Raw genomic sequence first — 18,227 nt, 5'->3', positions numbered from 1 at the left:
GAAAAAGCTGAGGGAAATACATTTAAATGGGTTTCTCATTGCAGAATTTTTCAGAGCATTGTATATATTAATGTTTATACTTATAGCCAGTTTCAAGAGAAAGAAATACTTTTTGGTCATGGAAGCTTTTTCTCTCTTACACACATTAATAACTGACTGTTACACAGTTCGGAAATCCCAACAGTGGAAACACTGGGGCAGAGGGTATGAGATGAACTCATCTAGTCCCGTGAAGCAGCCACTTCTTATAACTTCAGCTTCTTCATCTGTAAAATCAGAGCAATATAACCCTGCCTTTATATATGAGTGAGAAGCAGATCACTTCCATTTGTGTGAGGACTTTCAATTTTTGAAGTGACTTTTTTTTGCCCATGTTATCTTAGGAGATATTTCAAATGAAATTTTTTTTTCCTTCAAGATTTTATTTATTCATTTGAGACAGAGAGATACAGAGAGAGAGAGCATGAGCAGGGGGAGGGGCAGAGGGACAGGGGGAAGCAGGCTCCCCGCTGAGCCAGGAGCCAGATGTGGGGCTGGATCCCAGGACCCTGGGATCGTGACCTGAGCTGAAGGCAGATGCTTAACTGACTGAGCCACCCAGGCGCCCCTCAAACGAAATGTTTTTAAAAGTGCTTTGGCACAACACTCTCTAGCTCCATCCATGCCGTCGCCAATGGCAAGACTTCACTACCTTCTATGGTGGAGCTATATTCCATTGTCTATAGATACCACATCTCCTTTATCCATTCATCAGTCAATGGACACTTGGACTCTTTCCATAATTTGGCTGTTGTTGATAATCTGCTATAAACATCGGGGTGCATGTATCCCTTCAAATGAATATTTTTGTATCCTTTGGGTAAATATCTAGTAGTGCACTTGCTGAATTGTAGGTAGTTCTATTTTTAACTTTCTGAGGAACCTCGTGTGGTAGGTGAGGTGGGCCGCTGAGAGAAGGATGGATGCCATGTGGTTTCACTCATGTGTGGAATTTGGGAGAGAAGGCAAATGAGCATGGGGCGGGGGGGAAGAGAGAGGGAAGCAAATCAAGAAACAGACTCTTAGCTATAGAGAACACATTGATGGTTCCCAGAGGGGAGGTGGGTGGGGGGATGGGCAACATAGGTCATAGGGATGAAGGAGTGCACTTGTTGTGATGAGCACCAGGTGTTGCATGGAAGTGCTGAATCACTAAATTCTATATCTGAAAGTAATACTGCTCTGTACATTAACTAACTGGAATTTAAATAAAAGCTTGGAGAAACAAACAAAAAAAAGTGCTTTGGAAGTCTGAAATATAAGACATGAGGTAAAATTAATGTTTAATATCAGTGACAGCACAAACGATACATTATCATCTAACCTAGGGGTCAGAACATTTTTTTTTTCCTGAAAAGAGCCAGATCATTAATAGTTTAGGCTCCATGGGCATGCAGTCTCAGTCTCAACTACTTACCTCTTCCCCCTAACATAGAAGGATTTGTACAGAGGACCTGGACAGTAGGCTGCTTGGCTGTCTTTTACATAGGCTGTGCTTTATTTACAAAAACAGTTGGTGGGCCAGATTTGGCCCATGGGCTAGTTTGCCAAGTCCATATAATCCATTGGGGGGAGACACCAATAAGTTGTTTTTGACACAAGATTCATGGGATCTGTGTACTGTTTATGTTTCCAAAGAGAGAGATTCCTTAATCAAGTCTACTTCATTTACTGTGGAATAAATGTGCATCTGTTTTGCCATCCCCTCCATAAGAAGAAGAAAATGAGGGGGGGGAAAAACTCCATATGGTGATGAGAAACAAGGGGACATGTGCTCTAATTTAGACCTAATGAAACCAAATTAAGGTTGTTTTTCTGATTAAATTTAGGAACGTTTGATAATGCACGCTAGTAATTTGGAGGAGGACAACTCTAAGTGTGTTATTTTTTAACATCATTACTTATCTCTTGTGAAGGGAAAGATACATAAAAATTGTTGTCTCGATCAATTAAAAGAAATAGGCTTCTTGAGGAAAAAATGTACAGAGTTTTGGGGAAGTTCCTTAGCCTGTGTTGACACGTACCAATATTTTAAATGTTAAACTGAATTGATTGAATATTGGTTATTTAGTCAAATTAGTCAAAAATGTTGAATCACTTACTTTTTTAGTTTCAACAAGTTTAAGATTTCAACCTTATAAAACCTCAAGTACAGTGGCACCTGGGTGGTTTAGTGGATTAAGCGTCTGACTCTTGATTTCAGCCCAAGTCACGAACTCAGGGTCATGAGCTCGAGCCCCATGTAGGGCTTTGCACTCAGCAGGGAGTCTGCTTGACAGTCCCTCTCTCCTCCTCCCTCTGCCCGTTCCCCCACTCGCTCTCCCTCTCTATTGCTCTCTCTCCCATTAAAATAAAGAATCTTAAAAAAAAAAAAAAACCCTCAAGTACAGACTCACAGTTTTTAAACACATAGCTTTAGGTTGGAATTCCCTCTGTCTCTACCATTGCTGTTCTCAGATCACCACTTGATTTATGTGTTTGTGTGATAAAACCATTGATGCACTTGGTTGAGAAAATGAAATCATCATTTCACATTCACCAATGTGTACAGTAACAGAAAAACTGAGCTGTAGTACTGGTTCTATTTCATTAATATGAATGAAATTGTTCATATCATTTAATTTTAAAGGAGCTCAACATTCATTTGGTTGTAGTATGAAGCCTAACCACCCATTCTACTGTTCAAGCCCTGTACAACTAGACAGGAAACTTTCAACACTCTAACCACCCCCTTAAAGCAAGTTCTGTGATACAGCCCATCACTGTTCAGACACACCATCCTGCCCGAACTCTTTGCCCTTCTTCCTCTTCTTTGCTTATCAAAACCTAAGGATCCTTCAATCCAATGCAGACTCTCCCCCTAAGAAATATTCATGTACTCTTGCCATGGGTCATCCGTCACTTAACAAGTACTACCTTTGGGTTTTGAGGGTTTTTTTAATGAAAAATAATCTGTACATTTTTAATGCATACAATTGATGAGTCTGGACATATGCATAGTATTTGGGTCCTATGCAATGATAGCATCATTGTGGAAACACTATCAGTACCATCAAGGTAATAAACATATCCATCACCTCTAAAAGTGTCCTTGTGTCTTTGTGTGTGCATGTGTGTTAAGAACACTTAACGTGTTAACCCTCTTAGCAAAATTTAAAGTGCACAGTACCATGTTGTTGGCTGTAGGCACAATGCTGGACAGCAGATCTCTAGGAATTATTCATGGTGCCCAACTGAAACATTACACCTTTTGAATAACAACTCCCCATTTCCCCCTCTCTGCAGTCCCTGCAACCACCATTCCACTCTCTGCTTCTATGAGTTTGACTATTTTAGATACCACGTATAAATGGAATCATACAGTATTTGTCCTTTTGAGACTAGATTTTTTCACTTGGCATAATGTCCTCTAGATCCATCCATGTTGTTGCAAATGGTAGAATTTCCTCTTCTATTAAGGTTGAATAATGCACCACATTTTCCTCACCCATTATGTGCCCATGAATATTTGAGTTGTTTCCATATTTTGGCTATTGTGAATAATCCTCCAATGAACATGGATTTTTAATGACATGGTTTTATTGCTCTTAGAAGGTAGCAACAATCACTTTTAGAGTAGCATTCTTAGCATCTAGCATATTGCCTGTATCTTATGGTCATTTCCTCAATAATTATCTTTTGGGAAGACATCTGGGTGGATGAACGGGACATTCAAACTAACAAGATTGTGGAGACCATGATTGGAAATAAATATATAGTGATTTTGCTGGTTGAATTTATGCATCAGCTTGACTGGGCTAAGGGGTGCCCAGATAGCTGATAAAACATTATTTCTGGGTGTGTCCGTGAGTGTTTCTGGAAGAGATTAGCATTTGATTCAGTAGACTGAGGAAAGAGATCTGCCCTCTCCAATTTAGGCATGCATTATCCAATCTGTTGAGGGCCTGAATGGAACAAAAAGGTGAAGAAATGGCAAATTCCTTCTCTCCTTGAGCTTGGAATCTCCATCTTCTTTATTGGCACCTGCCCTCAGACATCAGAATTTTTGGATCTTGGGCTTTCAGAGTCTGAGACTTACATTAGCTACTCCTTGGTTCTTAGGCTTTCAGACTCATACTGACAGTTATACCATCAGCTCCCTTGATTCTCAGGTCTGTAGACTTGGACTGAATTATACCACCAGTGTTCCCAGATCTCCAGCTTACAGAGGACAGACTGTGGGATTTCTCAGCCTCCATAACCATGTGAGTCATGTTTTGTAATAAATCTATCTATCTATCTATCTATCTATCTATATATATATCTTATTTGTTTGGTCCTCTAGAGAACCCTAACTAACAGTGATTTAGTTGAGTTTTAGGTTTATTAAATGATAGTGTCATGTTATGATTTTAAATTCTAAAAATGAGTTTAAGACATATACGAGGCATATTAATGAAAGGAGAATTCCAAATGAAAATCCCAACATCTAGATAATTTGCTCTAAAAAAACTAATATTACAGAACAAGAATTTTAAAAATGCTAATTCCCCTAACACTTTAATTTTATAGAACACTAGAACATTTCTAATGGAAAATCATTAAAGATAATGAAATTATACTCCACAAAGTTTGGCGAGAATAATCATTAAAATTAGTTTAAAAAGTTTAAATCTGTGAATGAAAATCAACTGGAGGAGGTAAGCAGCTGTCCATGTAACTTAGGCAAGAAAAGTTGCTGTCAAGGAGGAATTATGGGCAGTGAGGGAAGCAATGTCGGGGACAAGGACAGCGAATCACTGAACAAGAATCACACTGCCTTCTACTTTATCTTCACCTCACCAATAGTCCAAAATTGTCAACTGCATGAATTTGGGGGGGGAAAAACTGTACTTAGGAACGCCATATTGTGGTAGAGGATTTTCCTTTTCCAAAAGGATTTATTTTTTAACCAGAAGACATTAATTCGGTTCCTACGTTTTTATTTAATTTTACAATTGACCAGAGAGTTTCTGAGCATGTTTCCATTTTTGTTCCTTATCAAAATGGATTAGAGAACTGGAAACAAGTTTTATCCCACACCAAAATAACTTGCCATGCATGGATTTTGCTTTTCACGGAAGCCTTTCAAAGAACTACACAATCACATTATGGTCTAACTTATGCCTCAGATGTTTCGTACGGCTGTAAACCCACCACATTTGCTCAACTACTTATTTTAGTAGAGAGTTCTCCTGTGCTGCACAAATGCACACATAAAAATAAAAGCAAGGAATTACAACATGAATACAAATGTGAGGTTGGCAATCTTACAGGTAAGGCAGTTGAGATCACCTTAAATTGGAGACACCTGTTTTGCTATTTGGAGGCCATATGATGAATAGACCAGACATATGTCCTTGTTTCTGAAAAAAAATCAAAATTAGAATCCCACAGAGAGACCACGGACTGGGGTGGGAAATACATGTTTGAGTCCACGGGCCGTTCTCCATCAAGAGAAAGGCAGAGTTTCTTGACAATTTTATCCTTCCTCAATGAGTGGAAGTACAGGGTGGGTCAGAAACAACCGTCCTTTAATTTGCCAGCAGTGGGCGAGCTCTGCTTTGGCACATATTTCTCCATCTTAATGTCCTTTCCCCCAAAGAACCAAAACAGAAGACAGTTAAAACACTGAAAAGGATAACGTGGTTGGGAACCAGCAGGCTGGCACAGCGATAATTAATAATTTAATAATTTAAACGTGCTCTCCAAAGCTGAGTGACTGACAGGAGGCCTGCGCTTCATCGCCATGGAGGCAGGTTCGAGCCAAGGAAGACATTCTGGGAAGTTGACAGACTCCCTCTGGGAAAATTCTGATCAAAGGAATGATTGAGGGGGGTTGCCAAGGGTCAACTGAAATCCTTTATTCTTTGTACTTTAAAAAAAAAATCATCAATTGGGACATTTTTGTTGGAGTATATGTTAACAATTAAATATGTATTTGTCCAGCTGAACGGAAACTATAATTCTCTCTTAACCTTTGAAACTTGGCTTTCTGGAAGTTTAAATCATTGGATGTCACTAATAATTTGTAAGTGTAAGTTCCACAGAAGTGTCATGGATGAGTCTGCCCACATCATCATGCCCTCTCCCAGAGCTGGTACAGGGCTTGGTATAGAATATGTCCTCACGTTGAATAGACACATCCATCTATTTCTGTACATATCCATGAGATACATTCATAAAGAAGCTTTAAACCTGGAAGCAATATTAGATAAAAATAATTTGGTCTAATTCCCCACAGTTTGCAAAACTGAGGGCCAGAGAAGCGGAAGAACACACTCATGAAAACTTGTGCAATTATCAAACATGGATAGAAGGAAAGGGAAAATTTGAAGTCAGGTTTTCAACCATCAAGATTAGTGCTCTTTTACTACTTCGTACTTCACAGTGAGGAGGATTTCTGTACCAAATGCCTATATGTTAACTCTTCTAAAATGCCTACACTCTCAAATAAGTGATTTCCTTTACTTCTGGTCAGCTGGGTTTCGGTTTCATGTCACATCCTAACTCTCCAAAATCAAGGTTAGATGGTGAAGGCCAAAAATTCTTCAGCTTCACATGTGGACTTTTGAGTCTCCCATCCAGACTTGGTCACTCTAAATGCCTGATCTGACCTAAATTACTTCATCAGCACTTTTAAGTAGTGGAAAAGGATTCCTATCATCATTGTCACTATCTGAGTGCCAGGGTTATTTGTGGTTTTACAGGATGAGTTTTGTATTTTATTCATCCATTCATTCATTCGTTCATTCTTTCATTCACCTTCTCTTGTATATCTAAACTAGATGTAGTAAGAGAGGCAGATATAAAACAAATATGTAATAAAAAATTATAACCAAGTGAGAGAAGACTTTACAGTCCAGTGAGAGTTTCAGGGAGGTAGTGTCCCAAAGGGCCAGGATTTTTAGTATGAACAATTCATGGGAAGGTAACCAGACAGCAGATATGGCTGACAATAAGGATAATTGGGCACATGTAGGGTATGGAGTCTAAGAGCAACCCCACCAGGTAGACAAGATGAACGTAACACATACATCCCATCCTGCAGGGGGACTGCATCCTGCTCACACTGGCTTGAAGAGGATTGAGGACAGGAGCAGGGATTAGGGTTGGTATAGTAGAAGGGGCCAGATGGTACAGGATCTCATATAGCACACCAAGAAATTAGACTTTTTCCCTTTAACAGTCAACATAAAGCTACTGAATGCAGTAGCATGGTCCTAGAGAGCTCATTCTGGCGACTGCTCGGAAGTTAGAACAACTAGATAAAAAAAATCAGACGAAGTATTTCACCAAAATATGCTTCTCCAACAAGATCAGAAGCACCCTGATGCCAGGGCTATGTCATGCTCAACTTAATGTACCAAACAGCTGGCATACAGTAGGTGGTCATTAAATGTTTTATTAAAGGAACGAGCACAGAACTGCATTTTGGGTGACTCTCCAGAAGGAATATATTCCTTAATGAGGTCACACAGGCTGAAAATTTTAGTTCCTTCTTTTGAATTATAAATTAGACTTTTAATCGTTATAAAGGAAAAAAACCAGGGCCAAAATGAAAACAAAAAGTGGATTTATTTATTATTGTTTTTTTAAAGATATATTTATTTATTTTAGAGAGAGAGAGCAAGCATGCAAACAGGGGGAGGGGTAGAGGAAGAGAGAGAGAAAGAATCCCTAGCAGGCTCCCCACTGAGCATAGAGCCCAACCTGGGGGCCAATCTCAGGACCATGAGATCATGATCTGCGCTGAAACCAAGAGTCAGACACTGAACTGACTGAGCCACCCAGGCACCCCTGGATTTATTCTTCTAATGAAGCATAACTGTTAGCAACAGTCCCTTAAATATGGTGCATGAGAGGAGGTGACAAATTTCTTCCAGTGAGGAAAGGGGCAACTAACTGGTTTTACTCAGCCAGGAAGGACAGTCTCACAAAGACTTAACTTACCCAAATACTTAGACAATGATCATGGTCAACTGCGTGACTCCAGGGGAATGGGTGCAGGGGAGGTTTTGCTCTCATGATGATCGCAGCAGAACAGTCATTGCTCCTGTCATTGTGGCCATCAAGACGGCCTACAGGGTCTCATGCACTGTCAGTTTCCAGGCTAGGTACCCTTTGTGCTCCAGAGGTGTAATCAGAGGGGCTGTGGCTCATCAGATGTTTAGAGACAGGTGTGGGAAGCTCTAGCTCCTTGCTTTTCAAACCAGAGCCCAGCCAGTGCTTGGAGAGAACAAACTCAAAGGGACAGGAAATTAACACTAATAGAAGTTACTCATTCCTTAATGCTGATCATGTCCAAGGTGCTGTGCTTACCATTTTACAGGCATTACCTCATCTAAGTCTCAAAGAACTCCCTAGGAGGTGGGGACCATTATCATCCCCAGGTTACATATAGGGCAACTGAGGCTGGGGGAAGTTAAATAATTCACCCAAGATCACACAGCTAGGAAGTAGCAGAACTAACAATTGAATCCAAGCCCAGATATCTGCCCCAGAAGCCTACCCTCATTAACCATGATTATATACTGGATTTAGGAAATAATAATGATGTCCTTCACCTTGACAGCACTTGACTACTTGCTTTGAGTCTCACTCCTTCTGTTGAAACCAGAAGTACCCTTGTTAGGTGGGTAAGGCATGGATTATGGTCACCCTTTAACAAGTTAAGGGACCGGTGGTAGACAATATGTCATGCTCTTGAAGAGGGCTAACAAAAAAAGTTGGATTCGAATCACAGTTGTGTTACTTCCTGGTGATATGACTGAAAAAAAAACTGCTTAGCCTCTTTTTTTTTTTTAAGATTTTATTTATTCATTCATTTATTTATTTATTTATTTATTTATTTATTTGAGAGAGAGAGAGAGCATGAGCAGGGCAAGGGGCAGAGGGGGAGGGAGAGAATCTCAAGCAGACTCTGTACTGAGCGTGGAGCCCACTGTGGGACTTGATCTCACGATTCTGAGATCAGGACTTGACTTGAAACCAAGAACTGGACATGTAACCAACTGAGCCACCCAGGGGCCCTCTGCTTAGCCTCTTCTGAGCCTCAGTTTCCTTATTTACAAAATGGAAATATTGCAGTGCCTATCTCACAGAGTGGCTAAGAAGATTCAAAGTGACAATGTATGTGCAAACCAAAAACACTTGCTACATACTGACTACTCAATAAAGGCTAGAGAGTGGTACTGCCCCCAAATAATTAGTGGATAAATAAGTGTAGAGTCAAATAAGTTATTTCAGTTCAGCATCATCTAATCAAATATATTTCAGCTTCTGATTATTGGGTATCCAGCAGTGACAGTGTTCTAGGTCCATGTATCTTGATTCCTAGTCCTAGTTCCTCAGCACACTCAGGTTTCTCCATCACTGAAACTCCATCTTGTCTTGTGTTGAGGTGAGCAGCTCTTGACATGAACAAGTTATGTATGTCTGGGGGGGGGGGGAATTTACTGTTCTCCAAATACATTTCTTCCTTCCTATCACTTTTTTCTACCATAGTCTTCTTCTGGAACAATATGGAATTCCCCATCCTTTCCCTGTCCTGTTGTCTTTAGAGTCTTTGTCTCAGAGCACCATTGGCACTCAGGAGCCCATGGGGCATGGCCAAGCCCTGCTCGTAGCCCCTACAACGAGAAAGGGGTGAACCTCGTAATTTTCATCTCAAGGGCAGCAGTGATTTGAAAGCTCCATGATGAAAAAAGCTGTAAAATGGTCATCCGTGTAAGAATGGGAGTGGATTGCAACCAAGACCTGAGTCACAGCCAGCACTCCACCTGATGTGAGATGAAATACAACATTTAAAAACCGATGGCTATAAAGAACAGTGGTTATGGGGCGCCTGGGTGGCTCAGTCGGTTAATCATCTGCCTTCAGCTCAGGTCATGATCCTAGGGTCCTGGAATCAAGCCCCATGTTGGGCTCCTTGCTCAGCAGGGAGTCTGCTTCTCCCTCTCCCTCTGCCTTCCACTCCCCCTGCTTGTGTGCTCTCTTTCTCTCTCTCTGTGTCAAATAAATAAATAAAATCTTAAAAAAAGAAACATCGCAGAGATCCATAACAGGGCTCTCTCAGGGCCTCCTTCTGGCTAAAAGGCTTCCACTTGAGTGCTTGGGTTCATGCAAGTTTGTTTAAGATGCATAATTCATAAAGGGTACATAGCACCACCCCTGAATAACTGTTTACTCCCCACCAGCTCAGGATTAGATAGACTGACTGCCTCTCAAGAGAGGTCACTCTTGAACTCTGCCACAACCACACTTTATGGCCCCGGATGGGCCCCTGGCTATTGGGCTCTGCCTTTTCCTTACTCCTTGGTTATCCCCATCAGATACCTGCAAAAGTATGCATTCCTGGGCAGGGAAAGTTCTTACCTCCCTGCATGTAATTTCAAAGAGTCTAAAACAATCACAGCATCTCTGAACTGGGCACATTTTCATCCACCACCATTATGCCAGGACGCAGGAACTAACTATCTCTGACTCTGTTTCTTGCATTAAAAAAAAAAAAAGAAAGAAAGAAAGATGAGAGAGGAGATTCAAAAGGTGGGCATCAATTCAGCACTTCTAAGTACTTTGATTTGAGCTGACATGAGCCAGAAAACTCTCTCTCTGGAATCCATGAGGTTGCCCAGATTATTTGTCATCTGATGCCTGATAATGACATAATAGTCAATTTAGAGGTGATTTATGGTGCTCCTGGCAGGACTGATAAGGAGTAGCTGCACAATAGGGGTTATTTGGAGGAGGCATCCTCGTGCTCGAACCTGCCCCAAATATCCTTTTCTTAGCACACTTTGATGACTTTTTTTTTTTCAGTATGACAAAACCAGCCCCTTTAAAACAATCTGTCAAACTAAGCTAGAAGACAAAGATACCTTCATGCCCTGAAAAAGTTTATGCTCTGGCTCAGCCAACAGTCATTACTACTCACTGGTGCCCTGACAGTGGGAGTTTTCCACCTGATCTTTGTATTTCAACCTAGACACCGTCCTCATTTGCTGGTCAAATGCATAAAAAGCAATTGGTACCAACATTTATGTTTATGATCAATGTTCATTTAAGGAGCTCAACACAGTGCCCATCTATCATTATTCCTCACAGTAACTGTCAATGGTGGATTTTCTTATCCCCAATTTACCCATTTCCTCATCTGTAAGAAAATCTAAATCTTAACAGTAGCAGAAGCAGAAACAGCAATACCAATTAAAATAGTAACAACGGTTGTTTTTTACAGTGTTACAGGGAGGCAGGTGCTGTGAGAAGTCTCTTATTTCTCATTCTATTATTTCTGACAACCCCGATGTAGGGATCCTTATCAAGATCTTCATTTTTCCGACAAGAAAATTAAGAGGGGGGAGGTCAGGCGTCGTGCTGCAGGGCTCACAGCTAGTTAAGTTGCAGAAAGGACTTGAACGCAGGTCTGAGAGATCCCCCCCCCCCCCCCCGTAAAACCCAGACGCTGGCTTGCCTAGAGGCTCCAGAGAAAAACTCCTAACCTCAGTGTAGACAGCAGAAACCTTACTGAAGGAGACGCCTCATCAAATGTGGATTTAGTTGCTTAAAAGGACGAAAGCTGCTGAATCGCTTACGGTCTCTTTGGCTACGTGTTTTATTTGAATAAATCCACTAAAATCTCAGGAATCGCACCATGAAGCTGACACTTTTAATACCCCCATGGTCAGCACCTGAGTTAATGGCAGTCTGACCTTCGTCAAAGGGGGGGAGGGGGGGACTAGCACCAGGGATGTGCCCCAATGTTACATAATGTGTGCTGATTTTGCCTCTTGAAAAGAATTTTATCTGCCCAAGTAGGGTGAAATTAAAAGTAGACAAGGATATTTTTCTCTGGTTGCTTTGAACTGCTTTTCTTTACATTTACCATGTATTGACTACTTACTAATTGCCAGCCACTGTACTTAGAAACATTCTGGATACATTATTTCATTTAATCCTCAAGGCAGCTCTAGGATACCCAGTCCCTTATTACTCCCATGTTTCTTGTCTTTCTGGACCCTCACCTGTTTTTCTAAGGTTTTTCAAAGGTTATAGAGGAAACTTTAAAAATTATATTGCTGTGTGAATGGAACATAGGGGCTCTTTACTGCTCTCCGCCTCCCAGGTGCACTGCGGCTCTCTGAAGGGGTTCACTGAGCAAAGCCTGGCCGGGAGAATAATTACATAAGAAGCAACACTTCCAGCCAGACTCATCTTTCAACAGGTTCCCAAGCCAACAGTTGTTTTCACTGAATTAAATCACTTAGAAAATACTTGAAAACTGAAGTTAGTCTTCTGGGGTTATGTCCCCACTCTACCCTTCCTGATGTAGCCTGATCAATTTTCCAAGCGTGGTAAGCACTGTGGCGTCATGAACCTTAACGGAAATCTTACTTCAGTCAACAGAAGCTTCTTGCCCCACTCATCCTCTGATCCTGTTTTCTCATGTGTGAATGGGATTATCCGTCACTCTAACAGACACTTTTGAGTACTGATTATGTCCCAGATACTGTTCTAAGTGTTTTACATTTATTATCTCATTTAAATGTCACAACAATCTTGGGGCGCCTGGGTGGCTCAGTTGGTTGGACGTCTGACTCTTGGTTTCAGCTCAGGTCATGATCTCGTGGGTCATGGAATCGAGCCCCGCATCTGGCTCTGTGCTCAGGGGGGAGTCTGCTTGAAGATTCTCTCCCTTTGCCCCTCCCCCCACTTGCAGGCTGTCTCTTTCTCTCTCTCAGTCTCTCTAAAATAAATAAAGAAATTTAAAAAAATAGGGGCACCTGGGTGGCTCAGTCGTTAAGCATCTGCCTTCGGCTCAGGTCGTGATCCTGGGGTCCTGGGATCGAGCCCCGCATCGGGCTCCCTGCTCCGCGGGAGGCCTGCTTCTCCCTCTCTCACTTCCCCTGCTTGTGTTCCCTCTCTCACTGTGTCTCTCTCTGTCAAATAAATAAATAAAATCTTTAAAAAAAAAAAGATTAAAAAAAAATAAATGTCACAACAATCTGATGAATAGGAACTATTCGTGCTCCTGTTTTATAAATGAACGGACAAAGTCTTGGTGTTCACAGAGTTAAAGAATGATAGTGTTGGGATTCAAAACCTAGTGGACCCCATTGTCCATTAACACAGGTTCTCCAACCTGAAAGAGCATCAGAATCACTGAGACTGCTGATGTCCTGGAAACTGCACGTTGCCCTACCCAGGGCTCTGCCCCCATGGTCAGGACTGCAAGAATGATGACTGCAATGAAGTGAAGAGTTTGCCACGAAGGACAGAAGTTTATCAGAATCACAAAAATAAACATGAATTCAATTCGAAAGGCGGACGGGCTAGTAATTAAAGTTACGTGTTGCCTAATGCATGAACACAGATGTCTCTAGATGAGTGATTCTCATACTACATCTTACCAGTAAACCTGGGCTGAAATATATATTCATGAATCTGTTCACCCGAATATTTCATACTGAAGTAGCAAATTTGGCCTATGCCCAGTGGCCTCATATTCCAAGCAGGCTTATTTTTGCCTTGAGGAAGAAATATGATTTTTGACACTAAGCTTCACTACTAATAACTGGGATATTTATCTAATTCTACCGGGATATCCTTTTAATCGAGAGAGGGCTAGTGACACTTCACATGTGAATCAAGAGCAACTATATACATTTCTATAAAGACTACCATCTCACCTGCAGCCCAGAGAACAGACTTCCAACAAGCAGATGGCCCACAGCTCTGAATACCGATCATACTCACATTAATGTTGGCTCTCGTGTATCGAGTCCTATTTCCTTCGTATCAGGCATTGTCTTGAACTTTTTTTTTTTTTAAGATTTTATTTATTTGACAGCGAGAGCACAAGCAGAGGGAGAGAGAGAAAGAAGCAGGCTCCCTGCTGAGCAAGGAGCCCGATGTGGGACTCGATCCCAGGACCCTGGGATCATGACCCAGGCCAAAGGCAGCCGCTTAACCAACTGAGGCACCCAGCCGTCCCCACTGTCTTGAACTCTTCTCATCTAATCCTAACTGTAAGAGATAGTTACCGTGATGACTGATTCCCATTTTACAGATTAGAAAACTGAGGCAGAGAGAGGCTGACACACAACTAATAAATGGTGGAACTAGAATCTCATCTAGATGCTGAAACTCTAGAATTCAAGATTTTATCCCCTTCCCTGACTTCCATCTGTGTTTGCACTGATTATATCTTAATGAGAAAGGGCCCGTGATCATGAATTAATAACAACAACAACGTCGGTAGTTAACACACACTGTGCCCATTTTATATCCTCCCTCTCAATGTGCCAGGCCTTTTTCAATCAATATCAATTTATGTCTATATTTTACAATGAGGCATCTAAGGTTTTCAGAGGTTAAATAGCTAGAAAGTAGCAGAGTCAGCACTCACCCCGGGTCTGGTGCAAGTAAAAAAATACTTTACTTTAACTCCCATGGTCATCCAAAGTGGAGCCACATTCCTACCTTCCTACCTTCTCTACAGATGCTGGACCCCATTAGAAATAGAATGTTTGGGGGTTCAATGATAGGCCACAGGTAAACTCCACATTTTTGCTTCTTTCCCCAGATAAAAGCACTTTAGAAAACATTTTTGTTTTTTTCCAGCTCAATGGCAATAAAGAACATTGGTTAGCTCTGCGACCATTGGCTCGGTATTAATGAGCAGGGGCATTTTTGCACCGCATAGTATATACAGAAACTTGCCCTCTTGGAATTAGGTAGCATTTGTGAAATGTCCAAATAGGCCATGCCCAAATGAAGAGAACTAACAGTTTTATAATAAAAAGGAAAAAAAAAAAAAGATTTCTTACTCTTCTCTGCTTCGAAACTTATGTAACTCCCAACTCTTTGGGTGTATCCCCAGGCCAAACAGGGCTCTCTCCCTGAAGTTATGAATTGGCTCTGTGGCAGAACAGAAAATTGAAAAACTCAAAGGTTATCATGTGACCATGTTATCCATTCATACAGAGTGGTGGGAAAAGCCAGTCAACAGAGAGCGAAGAAGCAGATGTACAAAATGAAGTAAAAAGAAAAGAAAACTAGGGGCTCCAGAAGAACAGCAAGATGGCTGCCCACTTCTTGATTCCAGCTCCTTTCTCTGCCTAAAGTGCATTCCTGGCCTTGAGAGACACTTCAGTGTCCTCATGCTAAAGGCCCTCAATCCTCCTTTCAAAAAGTCTAGCTTACGTGGGTTTATATTACTTAAAACTGAAAGGTCCTTGACTCGGTGACAGTTTAAACAAATTTATGGGTCATTAGCTCTGAATTCAAGCAAGCAGAATTCCCTAATGGTTGCTGGAAGGGAAAACAGTTTCATTTCCTGTTTTCCTATTTAAAAGGATCTTCTTGAGGTTGCAATGCCTTGCTCTTTAGCATAAAATGTTGAATCAAGGTTTCAGGTTTGGAGTCCCCAGAACTAGACTCTGAGACAAGGCTCTGAGTGGGAGCAATTCCCTTGGAGGTGAGTTCAGGAAGCACCAATAGTAGAGGAGGGAAGGAAGGATATGCTATCAACCTGTGACTACCATGGGGAAGTGAGGCTTGATCCCTCTGGGGAACTCTGGGAGTTAGCTTAGACCATGTGTCTCAGAGCCATCCCCCTGTGAGGGCGCGGAGCCAGGGTATTCATCACCAGCTCCCACCAGAAGCTGGGTAAGGGTTACTGGGAGGGAGGGCGCTTTTCCAGCCTGCTGTGTAGTGACCAGAGAAATCCCTCAGGGGAAGCAATGCAAGTACAGGGAGTTGGAAGGCCTGGAGGTACATGGCGAAGTGTTAAAAGCATGTGGATAGGTGTGGGACACCCACAACTTCTGCTGCTGGCTCATGTAGAAAAACTAAACAGATAGGAAAGACTTGAAAGCATATACTCAATGAGAAGTTTGTTCTATTTACTGGAAGGAAGTGATTAGGGATGGTTAAAATTTAGTACACTTTTCAGCATTTTGTTCCTCTCTAATTTTTGTTCTGAGAGTCTTTTTCTATTAACGCATGGGATTGGGCAAGAGATGTAGGCTGTGGGGTCTTCTGGATCAATCAAATGGACCCAGATAAAAATATTTTTGACTCACAGCTAGAACTGGAGGAAATAATTCTATGGACAGGGTTCCCCTGCTGTCTGGAAGTAGGATGTTCTTATGAAAACTCCCATAAGCAGAAAGGGGATAAAGCAAAGAAGCAATTACCATTAATTTATATGGAAACATTTCTGAGCATTCCCAGACTCAAACAATAACCTCTCTTAGGCTCTTTTGCTACCTGAGGACATATCTTGCTAATGGATGCACAAAATAAATCCAGGTAAAGCACAGATGCTCACAGACACAGTTCAAAGCTTGGCAGCTTGATGCTGAGGTGCTGAGGGTAGTTCCTGCGGAAAGGAGCTTGGCGGGGCCACTCTCGGCGTATGGGGTGAGCGCAAACAAATGCTGAGCGCTATTTTTGCTTTTCACCATTTTTCCTAAAAGCCCGAATCCTCTTTGGACTGCTTTCAGTTAGCCAAAACAAGTACTGATGTAGGGCTTTTGTAAAGTGAAATAGTAGACTGCGAACTTTCAAAAAAGTGCCTGTATTGCCCCTCCTCTTTCGGGCTGCAGAGCTGGAATAAAGGGGACCAGCTGAAGAATCACCCACTCACAGAATGGTGACATATTTATTCAAAAGGGCCACAGACCAGGCTGCAACTCTTGATAGGCTTTGGGTATATGCTGAGCTGTCGGGGGTATATGAGGTCTGTGGGAGAAGCCAGTGATTGAAATCCCAAGGAACGGCAAATTTTCTTTCCTAACTGCCCCCTTAAGGAAACACTGGAGATAATCCCTTACTTGGAATTTACAGAGGCTAACCAAGCAGGGGAGAGAGGGGGCATGCAGGGCTCTGCAACCATCCCAGAGAATAGGAGTGCAGGCTGATGTGACTTCTATCTGCCGTGTGGAGCTTGGATCAGAATTCAAAATAGGCATCATTCAGTGGGCACCAGGCCACTTGGAAGTGCTGATGCAGCCTCTCTGCTAAGCAGCTTCTCCTTGCTTTTCCCTGCTGCTCCTTATATCCCTACCTCCTTTCAAACTCCCTAAGCCCCCCCCATCTGGATCCTCTAGCCTCCCCACCCCAACTTCGGGCTTCTGGTGATTCTTTTCATGTGGGTGCCCGCCAGCATCTGACCTGAATGTTGTTCTGTATGGGGGTTTCCTTATGTACATGTCTAGTCCCTCTACTAGTTCACAATTAGTTTGGGGAAGGGATGGAGATAAACAAAGATAAAAGAGAATAAACAATGCATTGTTTTTATCCATATTTGTCACTGTCCATGGTTCAATAGTCTATAATAATAGCATGGTGGGCAGACATGGATCTGAAGCCAGCCTGCCTGGATTCGCACCTCAGCTCTGCCCATAATGCTGACAGTTGTCTGCTGTGTCACCTACCTGGGCCCCAGTGTCTGACACAGTGTGCAACAAATATTTGCTGAATGGATGAAAGAATGAAGAAGAGAATAAATACATGTCCCCTAAATGTTGAGAGTTCAAGGAACAGGCCTACCTGTAACGTCTGTGGGGCCTGGGACAGGAGAACTAGTGAAGCCCCCAGTGTGACTCCATCCCCAGACCATAAGGGAATCTTGCATCAACGTGTGTGGACACCCAGCCTGTATGTGCAAGCTCGGCTCTTCTCTGCAGGCAAGAGTGACCACTAGAGCACCAGTGAGGCTTAGGGGCTATGGGCTTGGGAAAGAGACGTGGAGAAGAGCACCAAGCAGGGGCTGGACAGTGGTCTTGTGGCCATTTGGGCAGAAAACCTGCAATTCCAGGTACTCAGAAGTGACATGAACACCCAATGTGCACATCCCTTCACCCTGCAGATTCCCTTCTTGCGCAGAGGATACATGCAGAGGAGGGTCAGCTGCATTCACTCTGTGAAACTTTACCAGGCTGTACACTTACAATTCACGGATTTTTCTGTATATGTTATACTTTGATAATATTTTAATGGAAGATAAATAGGTATATAGATAGTAGAGCAGATTATAAATGTTAACGATCACTGAATCTAGGTAGTTATTGTCACTGTGCATCTTGTACTATTCTCTCAATTTTTCTATGTGCTTGAATTTTTTTAATAATAAAAAGTTCGAAAAATTAGAACGGTGGTAAATA

Source organism: Mirounga angustirostris, unplaced genomic scaffold (assembly GCF_029215605.1).
Source record: "Mirounga angustirostris isolate CCGP_5_RB_7025 unplaced genomic scaffold, mMirAng1.0.hap1 SCAF_1, whole genome shotgun sequence".
Classification (NCBI taxonomy): domain Eukaryota; kingdom Metazoa; phylum Chordata; class Mammalia; order Carnivora; family Phocidae; genus Mirounga; species Mirounga angustirostris.
Note: the sequence above shows the minus strand (reverse complement) of the source record.